The following is a 13,495-nucleotide window of genomic DNA, read 5'->3' on the forward strand; positions in this document are numbered from 1 at the left end:
TGCTCTTCCTTTGCACCAAGAAGTCTATTATGAGGAAGACCTCTTTTGAAGTAGAGTTTGTCATTAGGTTCATGGAATTTGGAGCAATTGAAGAAGCATCCCTATAAAATAAATCTTTATAATTCAGGAAAATGTGTGCAAAGGATGGTGTGGGGCATCATGGCTTACCATACCAAATAGAGGTGGAATTCTTTGAGAACACCATCTAGAACATACTTTCTGGACGCTTGTGAGGGTATATTAACAGATGACTGACAGAATAGCAAACAGCTTTTTCCCATGTAGGATGTGGAGCTTCTAATTGAATCAAGTATTTGTTTACCATTTTATGTAGGCTGCTTTGTTCACCCTTCTAGTATGGTAAACTGTAAAATAAGAATAATAAAAGTGGTTACAGAGCTGTCCAAACAGTTTGGAGCTAATAAAACTCTAGAGTATTATCGTGTGTTTGGTTTCTACAACCTGAGCCAAACCTATCTTGACCCATGCCCAGATGTATTTTAAAAGCAATTAATGTAGAAGAATGTGAAAACTCTCTTGTTCTTTCTACTTTGATGACTCAGGAAAATAGTTAATTGTGAGTTAGTTGGTTCATTGCATCCTATTTTGTGTTGGTATGTAAACATAATATATTATAGTGTCTAGTGATTTGTAAGTATCATAGTAGAAAGGAAAAGGTCTTTCTCGAATACAGACTAACACGGCTGCTACTCTGAAACCTGTCATAGTAGAAAGGCTTTTCTTAGGCAGTATTGTATCCTAACTGTTTTTATTTGGTCCCCATTTTTTGTAAGATAATACAATATAGCACCACGTCTTTTATCCTTGTATTTGTTGGTATGCTCTGTAAACAAACAGTCCCATTTGACTCAGTTGTAGTTTCAAGAGCACAAACATCAACTTTGAACAAATAGCTTTCTGGCTTTTTTTAGTGTGAAAGCGTTATAAAAATAAGGTCAATTTTTATGAAATATTTACTCATTAGAGCTTTATTTTAAGTTTTAGAAAATCTATATCCCTTAACAGCTAGTTGCTTTAAAAGCAATAATGTTTTTGTTCTGATGAAGTTAAAGCAATATATTGTACTGAAGTGGGCTCCTCTCAGCTAATTAAGGCCTGGATAAATGGAAGTCTTGCATTGCTTCCTGAAGCTCACCAAACTTAGTTTTAAAAAAAGAAAACCAAAAACCAACCACCTTTGGTGGTGGTAAAGGAGACCTGCGGAGGAATTGTTAAAAAGTGGATTTGCAGCATCTTCTGCCGTTTTTTTTTTTTTTTTTTAAATTAAGGTGGCCTGAAAGATCCCTTTAAAAAGAAAATTATTTGCTTTTACCCTAGGTCTTGCCTACACTTAGTTTTACCAGCACAGCTATATGTTGGTAGGGGGTAATGGTGTTTTTTTTTCCCCCCTGACAAAGTTATTCAGCGACAAGCCCTATATAGATAGTTATACTTTATATAAAGTGCTTTATATTGATATTCGGATTTGGGAACCAAAAGAAGCTATAAGTTATATTCGTATAAGCCCTTTTATACTGATGTAAGCACATCCAGAATAGAGGTGTTTTTGCCACTTTAACAATGCCAGGATAGTTAAGGCAGCAAAACTTATAAGTGTAGACAAACTCCTAGAAATATGAGGAAATAAATTCTGGCCATCCCTGAGGTTTGCCCTTGTGGGTGGTTTGGAACAGGTGTATTTTTAACTTTTGCATCTTACTTGGATGGGCAATGGTGAAAAGATAGTTATTGCAGTTAAATAGATTTAGCAAAAATGAAAACCAAAGTTTTGAATAGTGTGACCACTATGACCTTTGTGGCTTAATTTTCACTCTTTTTGTGATGTTGACATTTCTCTAGTTCCAGTCATCTTAGTTTTCCAGGTGAGATAGGACCTGCATTTGTAATATTTAAGAAAAAGAAAACCAAGAAGGAGGGGGAAAAAACCTCTTGAAATAATTTGGAGGGAACCCCTCTCACCATCTTCATACATCATAAAGAAGCAAGAGAGTAATAAGCCCAGTCTTTCCTTTGCAATTCACTTAGTGTGTCAGTGCCATCTTATGCTCCTTCTTCTTGCTCTTTGTTAAATGGAGTTTGTGTATATTGTGTCTAAATTATTCTCCATTGAAAAGTCTGTTATGGAATGTAACTTTTTTATGCATAATGTAAACACGTTAAAAGAGAATGAAGAACAAAGAAGGAAAGAGGAAAACCACCAACCACCCTAGAAATAAAAAAGTTAAAGAAGTAATGAACATCAAAAATGAAATGTCTCTTCCCATCAATAAAAGTATAAAAATGCAAAAATCCTGCTTGCTGCTCTTCTCTATGAGGTCATGGGGCTGGAACGGAGTCTTCTTTTTTTCAATACTAAATATGTCAATTTGTTTAACCTTTCCTCATAGACCATGTGTTTTTTTTTTTAAAAAACCTTTTATTTTTTTTCCTCCCTTCTGGACAATATCCACTGTGTCCATATCTTTCCTAAAGTGTGGCATCCAGAAGTGGACACTGTACTCCAGCTGAGGCCTTACCACTGTGAGCAGAGCAGGAAAATTATCTCCCGTGTCTTACATACATACTTTATCTACCTGTATGCAAAGGGTAGGAAGAGAGTAATTCCACTTCCCTCCCTCAGCAGAGACCCCTCTCCTTTGCTGGCTGTATTGCTGCTAGAGGAGCTGTAATGGGGAATTTTCTGTGTGCCAGGCTCACCATCCTCTCAGTGCTGATTTTGTTTGTGATGAAGGACTATACAGATGGTAAGAGGTTTTGTCAGACTCCCACAATGAGTTAATCTCCCATGTCCTGAGCCTGGTACAGCTGATTTGAGTGCCCACAATGTACCATGTCATAGCTTTAAACTGGATAATTCAAGGGAAATTATTTTTGTTACCTTGAAATTACTTTGCATCTAGAATATCCGGTCTGTTTTTTTTTTTTTTTCTGGCTTGTACAAGGTGAATGTTTAGTCTGAACAGCTAACAATTTCACACTTCCTTGCCAATGAGTGTTTAGTCTGGTGATCAAGAAGTCTGGAAGCTCTCATGATGTATGGTTAATATGAAGTTTATGAGATTTGTAAAATGTCTTTTCCCTTCTCTTTCTTTTTACTGTTGTACAAAGATTTAAATATAACTTTTTCCCCACAACTTGTCACTTCCACCTGGTTAGCCAACTGATAAAGTTACACATGGTTTTTAATCAAACATGTTAGTACACAAGGGGAAAGCATAGAAGATGAACACTTTTGAAACAAAACCTATTTAAATATAAGATTTTTCTAGGAGGAATGAGGATTTAAAAAAAAACAAACAAAAAACAGTTCCTGTCTCAGGCATACAGATCACCAAATTATCCATCAGCATCTTTGGTTGTTTAGTTTAACTCTGTGGTCTTTTTTGATATGTTTTTTGTTTCTTCAGTGTAATAGTTAAAAATTGAGGGTGGTATAGAGGGTTTTTTTTTGTACAGAAAAGCTTTGAACACTTACCTGCTTGGGTGTTTGTTTTCTTATTATGCAAGATATAACACATACTTTTTGAATTTATTTTTAAACTATGAAGGTTGGCAGATGAGACTAAAGGCATGGTAATAGAAAATGTTTTAAATATAATTATAGTGCATGAGTTTTGTTCAGCTGAACTGCATGAATCTAAATACAGCATATTTCAGAAACTCACTTTTAAAAATTTTTTGGGATGTTCTCTATTTGTACAAAACAATCAGAACTGATGTAAACAAATATACAAACAATATCCATCTTCAGAAAGGCATTTGTTTTCATTAGATAGTGATAATAGTTATCTAAAGCTAAGTGCGCAGTCTTCAGCGTAAGTGTTAATTTTGACCTTTTACCCAGCAGCCTGCTTTCTTTTTGCTTATATTATTATAATTCAATTGATAATTGTTAATGATTTGTTCTGGTTCAAAAATATGAACAAATCCTAGAAATGCAGGACTGGATTATAGCTCAATCCCTTTGAGATTTTAAAATGTATTTACTCTGAATCAGTATTGTAGGGTATGTCTACACTAGAAATGCTGCAGTAGCACAGCTCCAGCGCTGAAGCTGCAATGCTATAGCATAGATACTACAGTGATGGAAGGAGCTCTTCATCATCATTACACATATTGAATCTATTTCCCCATGTTAAGTATCCTTGCACCTTCTTGTCAACTGTCTATATGGGCCATCTTGATTATCACTACAATTTTTTTTCTCCTGCTGATAATAGCTCATCTTAATTAATTAGCCTCTTACAGTTTGTATGGCAACTTCCACCTTCTGTGTGTGTGTCTGTGTGTATAATATTATATATATTGTACACACACACATAATATTATATACACACACATATAATCTTACTATATGTTCCATTCTGTGCATCCGATGAAGTGGGCTGTACCCACGAATGCTTATGCTCTAATAAATGTTAGTCTCTAAGGTGCCACAAGTACTCCTGTTCTTTTTGCGGATACAGACTAACACGGCTGCTACTCTGAAATGAATGACTGTAGTAAATCCACCTCTCCAAGAGGTGGTAGCTAGTTTGACAGAAGACTGTCTTTCAACCTGGCACTGTCTATGCTGGAGCTTAGGTCGCCTTAGCTACATCTCTCAAACAATATAGCTAGGTCGACCTAGCTCTCTAGGGTAGACCAGCCCTTAATCCAGGGGTGGGCAAATTTACTGGCCTGAGGGCCACATCTGAGAATAGAAATTGTATGGCGGGCCATGAATGCTCACAAAATTGGGGTTGGGGTGCAGGAGCGGTGAGGGCTCTCGTTGGCGGTGTGGGCTCTGGGGTGGGGCCAGAAATGAGTTCAGGGTGCAGGACGGGGCTCCAGGCTGGGGTGGGGGAGAGGAGTGCCAGGGGGAGGGGAGTGAGGGCTCTGGCTGGAGGTACGGGCTCTGGGGTGGGGTTGGGGATGAGGGGTTTTGGGTGCAGGAGGGTGCTCTGGGCTGGGATCGAAGGGTTCGAAGGGGATCAGGGGGTTGGGGTGCGGGGTGCAGGCTCCAGGCTGCACTTACCTCAAGCGGCTCCTGGAAGCAGTGGCGTGTCCCTTCTCCGGCTCCTATGCGAGGTGTGTTCCAGCAGTTCTGCATGCTGCCCTGCACGGCCAGTGGGAGCTGCAGGGGCAGCGCTTGGGGTGGGGGCAGGGTGCAGAGCGGAGGCCCCTGGCTGCCCCTATGTGTAGGAGCCGTGTGGCACGGCCCCGACCCTGCTTCCTGGCTGGAGCACCGGAGGGGGCCATGCCGCTGCTTCTGGGAGCTGTGCTGGAGCGCCGGAGCGGGGCAATCTCCAGACCCTGCTCCCAGCACGAGCTCGAGGGCTGGATTAAAACAACTGGCGGGCCATAGTTTGCCCGCCCCTGCCTTAATCACTTCTTCAGCTCATTATGCTGCTGCTATGACTTCAAGGAATCTTTCTTTTTACAGTTATGCCACTTCATTCAGGATTTTATTATTTTTTTCCATCAGCTGCTCTGTCTTCTACCAGCAGCGCAATTGAAGGGGCAGGTGTTCAGCCTTGGGTGTGGCACAATTCAGGACCTTAAAATAATTGTGTTGAGTGAAGATCAGAAAAGACCATAACAGTTTTACAGTCCTAAAATTGTAAATGTAAGTGTATATTCTGGAAAATATGGAAGCAATACTGAGAGAGGTTGCACTTTAACAGATTTTTAATGTCTGCTTTTGTATATATTTTGGGAGGGGCTAGAAAAAATTATTGGACACCTGTTTCCTGCTATTTCCACCTATTGGTTTCCTGCTAAATGCTTACAAAATTGCAGTTTAAAATAATGTATGGCAAGAGGGGTTAGGGAGAGCCTTAAGGACACCTGAATTTTGGTATTGCATCTTGGACTTCGACACCAATTGATTTTACAACTGCATGAACTTTGCAAATTAGTTAACATGGGTACAGTAGGGCATGGAGTTTAAAACTTTCTCCTGAGTCTTGTTTCAAAGCTTTTCTCTTTAGTATTTAATCGCTTACTAACTCAGTTCATTGAAAGTTGCATAAAGTATGTTCTATGCTAGATTTATGTTCATTCTGTTATAACTGTAATCTTAAACTTGGTACTGTTTTTCCCAGGGATTCAGAAATATTGGGGATGAGGCTGTGTTCAGTTTTAAACATTATGTGGAGAATTCTGGTTTATCAGTTAAAAATAAAAACAACCCTCCGCCCCGACTGTATTGTAAATTATTTCTTATATGAACTGAGCATACCGCACCACATAATGTTTTTGTTTGATCAGATTTGTTGTTTCTTAGCAGTAATATGGTAACATCCTCACAGCTGCACCCTGTTCCAAGAAGAAAAAAGTGTGTAAAGCAGGGGAGTGTGCTGTAGAGGTGGAGCTAAAAGACGGAGTTTCTATCAGCATGCAGAGAGGAATCAGCTAGAGATTCCAGCCAGAAGGTGCAGCTGCAAAAGCAGCCAAAGCAGGGATTCTGTGGAGGGGGGGGGAAGGAGGGAATGGAATAAAATGGTGGCCACATGAATCCCAGCATGCGCTTAGACCCAGAATTCTACAGGGGAGCAGCTGCAGAAGCAGCCAAAGGAAAGGCCATCAGACATTCAGAGAACTTTCTACAGTTTTGGCTGGACTTTGTGCCCTGTGCCGTTCAGCTGTTTGCCCAACTCTCCCTCGCCGTCTCTTCAACTGGGCTTTACTCCATATCTGTCCTTACCCTCATCTTGCTCCCCTTTCCTACCTTCCCATTTCTTGCCACTCCATTCCCTCCTAACTAAACCTCCCCTTCCTTCGCCCGCCCCCAAATTTTTGGAACTGACATAACATTTATTGCCATCACATGGTTTACTTTGGTTGTGTATTATATTACACACACAAGTTACATTAAAATATTAAGTTTGCAAAGTAAAGCACTCAAAAGTTAGGAAATGCCAGTATTAAGGTTGCCTTAATTCAGCCTCCCCTGTGTGTGTGCATTATGATACAGCCTTTAATTAAATGACCAAGTACTATTTTTTCCACTATGCTCTGGGGAAATCTGGGTTGCGTACTGAAGAAGGTTGTTGTCTGTAGGGTCCTTGCCTCGTTTATCAGAGAAGTTGGAAAGTGTGTAAGACTGAAGTGGGAATTGAAGGAGGACTGTCTCATAATTAAGGCTGATAAATGCTATTCTGGAGAACTGGATTTGTTCTCTGCTTCTGCCACAGAGTTCCTGTGTGTGATGCTAGGCAAGTTACTTAAACCAGACAATTGTGTGTTCTTCATTTTCTGGGTGCCCATCTTGAGACTCTGCGGTCAGACCTGCAGAAATGTTGATCACTCCAGCAGCAACAGAAGTCAATGGAAATTGTGCTTTGAACATATGAAGTACTACATAAATGCTGAGTATCTGAAAAATCAGGTCCTAGGTATCCCAGATTGGTTAATGTTTGGCAAAGTTATAAGCAACTGAAATCAAGGTCTTATAATGGGAAGTGTTGGGCAACCTTAACAGTCGGTGCTACCAACTCCACTTATAGTCCCTTCCCCCCCAGCCTGTCTTGTCAATTTTGATTGTAAACTCTTAAAGGCAGGGACCGTCTACTACTTAGCACAGTGGAGCCCCATTCTTAGTTTGTCCTGCTGTAATAAATGTGATCGGATATGACACTCTCTATATCTGGCTTTGGAGTGGGAGTCTCAGGGCTGCTCGATAAATAATCTTCTCGACGATCTAGAAACTAATAAATTAGGCATGCAAAACACATGCCTCTTTCATGCTTTCAGTGTGCAGATAGCAAATATGATTTTGCATGATTAGAGTTGCCTGTGCAATCCTGATAACTACTGCATAAGCAAAAATCAAGAGCATATTTATGCCCCTAATTTTTTTTAAACATGAGTCCCAATATCAACTCTGCTTGAAAGAGATAATTCTGGGCTAGGCTGTGGATGGGAGGGAAGAAGGAATGGTATAAACCAAGTAATAAAATATGAGATACAGTTCTCCCTTGACTGAGGTTTGTTTGTCATGTTAGGAAAAACTTCTATAATTGCCCGTAGACCATACCAAAATATAGCCTGGAATCATGGTTTTTGAGAGCCCAAAGATAACAGTTCTGATACTGTTGTTGTTTACTTCCAGTAGTATGCACACTGTCAACAATAATTTCTATTTGTACATTAAGAGCATATTTTTAAAAAATATTAAAAATAATTAAATGGAAATAAACAATGTAGGGTAGCAATCAATAAGTAGAGAGTACAGCAATATATATGAAAACATAAACTAGCAATAAATCCTATGAGAAGGGCACTTGTATGGTATTATTTAATTCAGGATAATGCAGAAATATTTGTGAAATATAAAATCAACTGCCATTTGGAGGAGAAAGGAAATCTACTGATGCAAGAATGAGTGTAAACTGAGGGACAACTATTTTTGATGGCATAAGTATAAACCTCCCTCTCCCAAAATAATTGCTGTAAAATAAAAGTGCTTCTGACTGAAACCTACCAAAGATCTTTTCGCTGGAATGAATTTGTATGGACTTTGGAAAAAATCCACTTAGTTTCAACAAAGTTGAAATACTTAGATACGAGCTGGTGTGAAGAAAAAATCTACAGTAGAACCTCAGGAATGTACACATTGCTCTAAGCCTAGAAATTGTGACTAAAACAGAACGATTATACTAACAAAACAAGACAGAGGTGCACATTACGGCACCATGGAATGCAAATGATATAGTGCAGATTTTTTTTATTTTGGTATGGTAAGAGAAATAACTATTCCAGATACTGTGTAATAGTTAAACATTCATTAGTCTCAGTGGTACTATATTGAAAGTGACCTATTATACTTGTTACATATGACAGCGTCATGTGGCGTATTTTTTAGCGGTCCAATAATTAGAAAGCTCCTCTTTTCTCTTGTCTGACTTGTGGGGGATTTCTTCTGTGTGCAGTGTGAAGCCTTTTGGAATCAGAAAGTAGTTTTCAGATTACTCGTTTCAATCTGCCACTGAAACTCTCTTCATTCAAAGCTATCGGAGAACTGCTCCAGGGGTCAATGTTAATTTAAAGGTAACTTACAAAGAATAATGGAGGAGAGGGTTTTGTTCTCCAGTTTTGCTGCATTTGCAATGTGTGAAGGTTTGGTCAGATTTTTGTGCTTTTTTTAATATTACAAATCCAACCATAGAAAGAGAAGACTTTTACTTTCCTGGTTTTTCTAAGGTAAAAAAAAGAAGATAAGTGCCAGGAAAAAAAAATGGGCGTAAATTTTTTGTAGGTCACCTTTATCAGTACCTGAGACCATGGTAGTTTCTGTTCCACAATGACAATGCTGAGAGCAAGAACAACAAATATTATTATGGTTGAGAAATAAATATGTAGTCACAGAAAGTTCTTTTGATGCTTCTGTAATTCCTGTTAGTGATGATGGAAGTCAGGTATGTGTGTACCCGAAGGGGACAGTAGGCTCCTTAGCTGTCTAAGCTGATTAAAAGCATTCTTTGTTTTTCAAGTTAGAACACAATATAATATCCATATGAAACTACTACATTAAAAGAACATTAAGGTTGCAAAGCAAAACACTCAAGTCATGAAATAATAAAACTAAAGTTGCCGGTGCAGTTATAACTGTCACCTTGTCTGTTATGATTACCTACTGTTTTTTTTGTCAGAACCCTGGCCTTATTCAATGTGCAGTTTGAAAAGTCCTTGAGGAGTGACAACTGCCTATTCTCATCATTTGGCCCATATTTCATTTATTGCACACCATCCAGCTCCTTCACTAAATAAGGAAAATGCTTTCCTGATGGTTACTGGGCTAGCAGTACCTCTGACTCCTTTCCGGTCTTTGAGGACACCCCCTCAAGAAACTCCCTGAAAAAGCACAAGAACAAATCTGCACAGACACACCCCTGGAACCCCGACCTGGGGTATTCTGTCTGCTACCCAAGATCCATAAACCTGGAAATCCTGGACGCCCCATCATCTCAGGCGTTGGCATCCTGACAGCAGGATTGTCTGGCTGTGTAGATTCCCTCCTCAGGCCCTACGCTACCAGCACTCCCAGCTATCTTCGAGACACCACTGACTTCCTGAGGAAACTACAATCCATCGGAGATCTTCCTGAAAATACCGTCCTGGCCTCTATGGATGTAGAAGCCCTCTACACCAACATTCCACACTACAAGCCGTCAGGAACAGTATCCCCGATAATGTCACGGCAAACCTGGTGGCTGAACTTTGTGACTTTGTCCTCACCCATAACTATTTCACATCTGGGGACAAGGTATACCTTCAAATCAGCGGCACTGCTATGGGTACCTGCATGGCCCCACAGTATGCCAACATTTTTATGGCTGACTTAGTACAACGCTTCCTCAGCTCTCGTCTCGTAATGCCCCTACTCGCACTACATTGATGACATCTTCATCATCTGGACCCCATGGAAAAGAAGCCCTTGAGGAATTCCACCACCATGATTTCAACAATTTCCATCCCACCATCAACCTCAGCCTGGACCAGTCCACACAAGAGAGCCATTTCCTGGACACTACGGTGCTAATAAGCGATGGTCACATAAACACCACCCTATACCGGAAACCTACTGACCGCTATACTTACCTACATGCCTCCAGCTTTCATCCAGACCACACCACACGATCCATTGTCTACAGCCAAAACTATTACCCCACGTTTATTCCCCCCCCTCCCCCCCATTCCTCAGACGTTCTTGTCAACTGCTGGAAATGGCCCACCTTGATTATCACTACAAAAGGTCCCTTCCCCGCCCCCACCCCCGCTCTCCTGCTGCTAATAGCTCACCTTAAGTGCAGGTTTCAGAGTAGCAGCCGTATTAGTCTTTATTCGCAAAAAGAAAAGGAGTACTTGTGGCACCTTAGAGATTACAGCTCACTTCATCGGATGCATTGATGTAGCTTATGCTCAAATAAGTTTGTTAGTCTCTAAGGTGCCACAAGTACTCCTTTTCTTTTTGCGAATACAGACTAACATGGCTGCTACTCTGAAACCTGTGCTTACCCAGCCATTCCAACTGTGTTTGGACACCTGCGGTTCTTCCCTTGAGGAACCTGTAACCACTGGTACACAGTGATAAAACAGCCTTCTTAAAACCAAAGTATTTTTTATTTTAGTAGGTACAGAGCCTAAGAGGAAAAAAGGATTTTAAAACAGTCTACACCAGTGGTTTTCATCCTGTGGTCCATGGACCGCATACTATGTCTAATGGGTCAGTGAAGGGTGACTATGAAAATCAAGGTTTCAGAATGCATCCGATGAAGTGAGCTGTAGCTCATGAAAGCTTATGCTCAGATAAATTTGTTAGTCTCTAAGGTGCCACAAGTACTCCTTTTCTTTTTATGAAAATCAAGTGTCAAATCCCCAAAAGGCATTCCATTTTTCTGATCAGTCAAAAGTATGTGAATACCCCCACCTACTGGTCAAAACCTGGAAGTCTTGTTGTTACTATTAAAGCTCACAGTTTAATGCCCTTTCTCATGTTGCATCAAATGCTGTACCAGGCATGTGCAACATTTATAGTTGAATTCTGTTCCTTCAGTTTTCAGTCTAAGGCTATGTCTACACTACAGACTTTACAGTGGCAGAGCTGTACTGCTGCAGCTGTGCCGCTGTAAGGTCTCCTGTGTAGCCGCTCTATTCTGACCGGATAGTGTTTTCCCACTGGCATAATTATACCACCTCCAAAGAGCAGTGGTAGCGATGTTGGTGGGAGCGTGTCTCCCGCTGACACAGTGCTGTCTACACTAGTGCTTTTGTTGGTGGAACTTACGTCAGTCAAGGGTGTGGGTTTTTTCACATCCCTGACTGACAAAAGTTTTGCCGACAAAAGTGCTAGTGTAGACGTAGCCCAAGACTTGTATGGTAGGGGACGCAGACCACAAGCTGAATTTCCAAAGAGGTCTGCACTTCCATTTGAAAATGTTTAGGGGTCCGCAAATGAAAAAAGGTTGGAAACCACTGGAGTACATGGATGTGTGCTTTACCTAAAGGCTTATCATCCCCTGTTAGTAACCTAGACCGGCTTAACTTCTTCAGACATCCCCAGTGGTCTTCCTCTGGTTCCCCCAAACAACTTCCCCTCTCTTGAGAAAGTGTTCCTTTTCTAAACCTGCCACAACTTTTGATCTTCAGTGTGTGTGGGGCCTTTTCCTGTCCTGGCTTCCTGCTTGTTTTTCCTTACAGCCTCTGATTAGATTAAACTAGTGTATTCATACTGTAAACATCCTAATATCCAGATCAACATGCAGTATTCTTAAATGACTACACAGTGGCTCCGATTCTGTCACAGAGTTTTCTAGACTTTTCTATGGTTGTCATAACTAGTATGATATCTTGATTTAACTTATTCCCAGAACATCCCCATAGGGCCAGGAAGGACTGTATTACTACCATTTTACAGATGTGGCACTGAGGCACAGGTTAAGGTTCCAGAATTCAGTAAAACTATTAAAGAATGTGCTTAACTTCAAGCATATGAGTAATCTCTTCAAATTCAGTGGACATATACCTGTGCTTAAAGTTAAGTATGTGCTAAGTGCTTTGCTGAATCGGGGTCTAAATGAGTTGCCCAAGATCACACGAGAAGTCTGCAGCGGAGGCAGGAATAGAATCCATATTGCTAGGTTCCTAGTCCAGTGCCTTAGTCACAAAGCTATTTATTCTTTTCCAGCAGAATCCTGCTTCATTTGCTACATGCCTTAAAACTCTTACAGTGGACACCAGGCTTATGCATGACACACTAGCCAATTAGTGCAGTGTGTAAGAGCGGTGCTTTGGACCCCTAAACAAATGCACTCCATAACCTTGCTTTATTGTCCAGTGTTCTGAGGGTCCAAAGGCAAAGGTTCTGAGGAAAAAAGTATGTGAACATGTAATTGAAGTCTCATATTATAGGGGAAGCTGGTTGCAATCTCCATATTTACACTGCCTAACACTTTCTATTACAAGATTCTTGTGATCTTTATGGATTCTCATGATCTTTACTTGACAGCCTCTCACTGTTCCTTGGTATGCAGTAGGCTTTCCATATTTGGCAGGAGGAAGGCCCTTGCCTGGGGAAGTGCTTTTTCTTTGTCCCATGAAATGTTGTTCAGCTTTTGGCAAGACACAGGTTTTAAAAATTGCCTTTTCTCATCTTTTGTATTCCTCAAAAATTTTGGTAGCATGCTTAAAAATAATAAAAAAGGAACATTTTAATTCCTAGCTTGGTACCACCACCACTGCCACACATGCTGCACAAAGGAATACTTGTGAGCTGCTGGAGCAGCTGAAAAGAGATTTCAGGAGGTGTGGGGAGAGAAGAGAGTAAGCTTGTCCCATCCTCCAATCACAGGACATAGCCTATTTCTCTTCATTCTTGCCTCCTGAACCCAAAATCCCACCTCCTGGTGTGAGGGGGGGAAAAGAGGTGGACAAAGCTTGCCCCCCGCGGTCTTCATTATGAGAGAGCCTTCTGCTTGTGCCAGCTAATATA

General features: G+C 40.6%; 1 protein-coding gene across 35 annotated transcripts in view; it reads left to right on the plus strand.

Annotated features, from left to right (window-relative positions):
- RAF1 (Raf-1 proto-oncogene, serine/threonine kinase) overlaps positions 1–13,495 on the plus strand; it is a 93,820-nt gene that overhangs the window by 11,667 nt on the left and 68,658 nt on the right. The gene's annotated exons all lie outside the window — the stretch shown is intronic.

Source organism: Chelonia mydas, chromosome 7 (genome assembly GCF_015237465.2).
Source record: "Chelonia mydas isolate rCheMyd1 chromosome 7, rCheMyd1.pri.v2, whole genome shotgun sequence".
Classification (NCBI taxonomy): Eukaryota; Metazoa; Chordata; order Testudines; family Cheloniidae; genus Chelonia; species Chelonia mydas.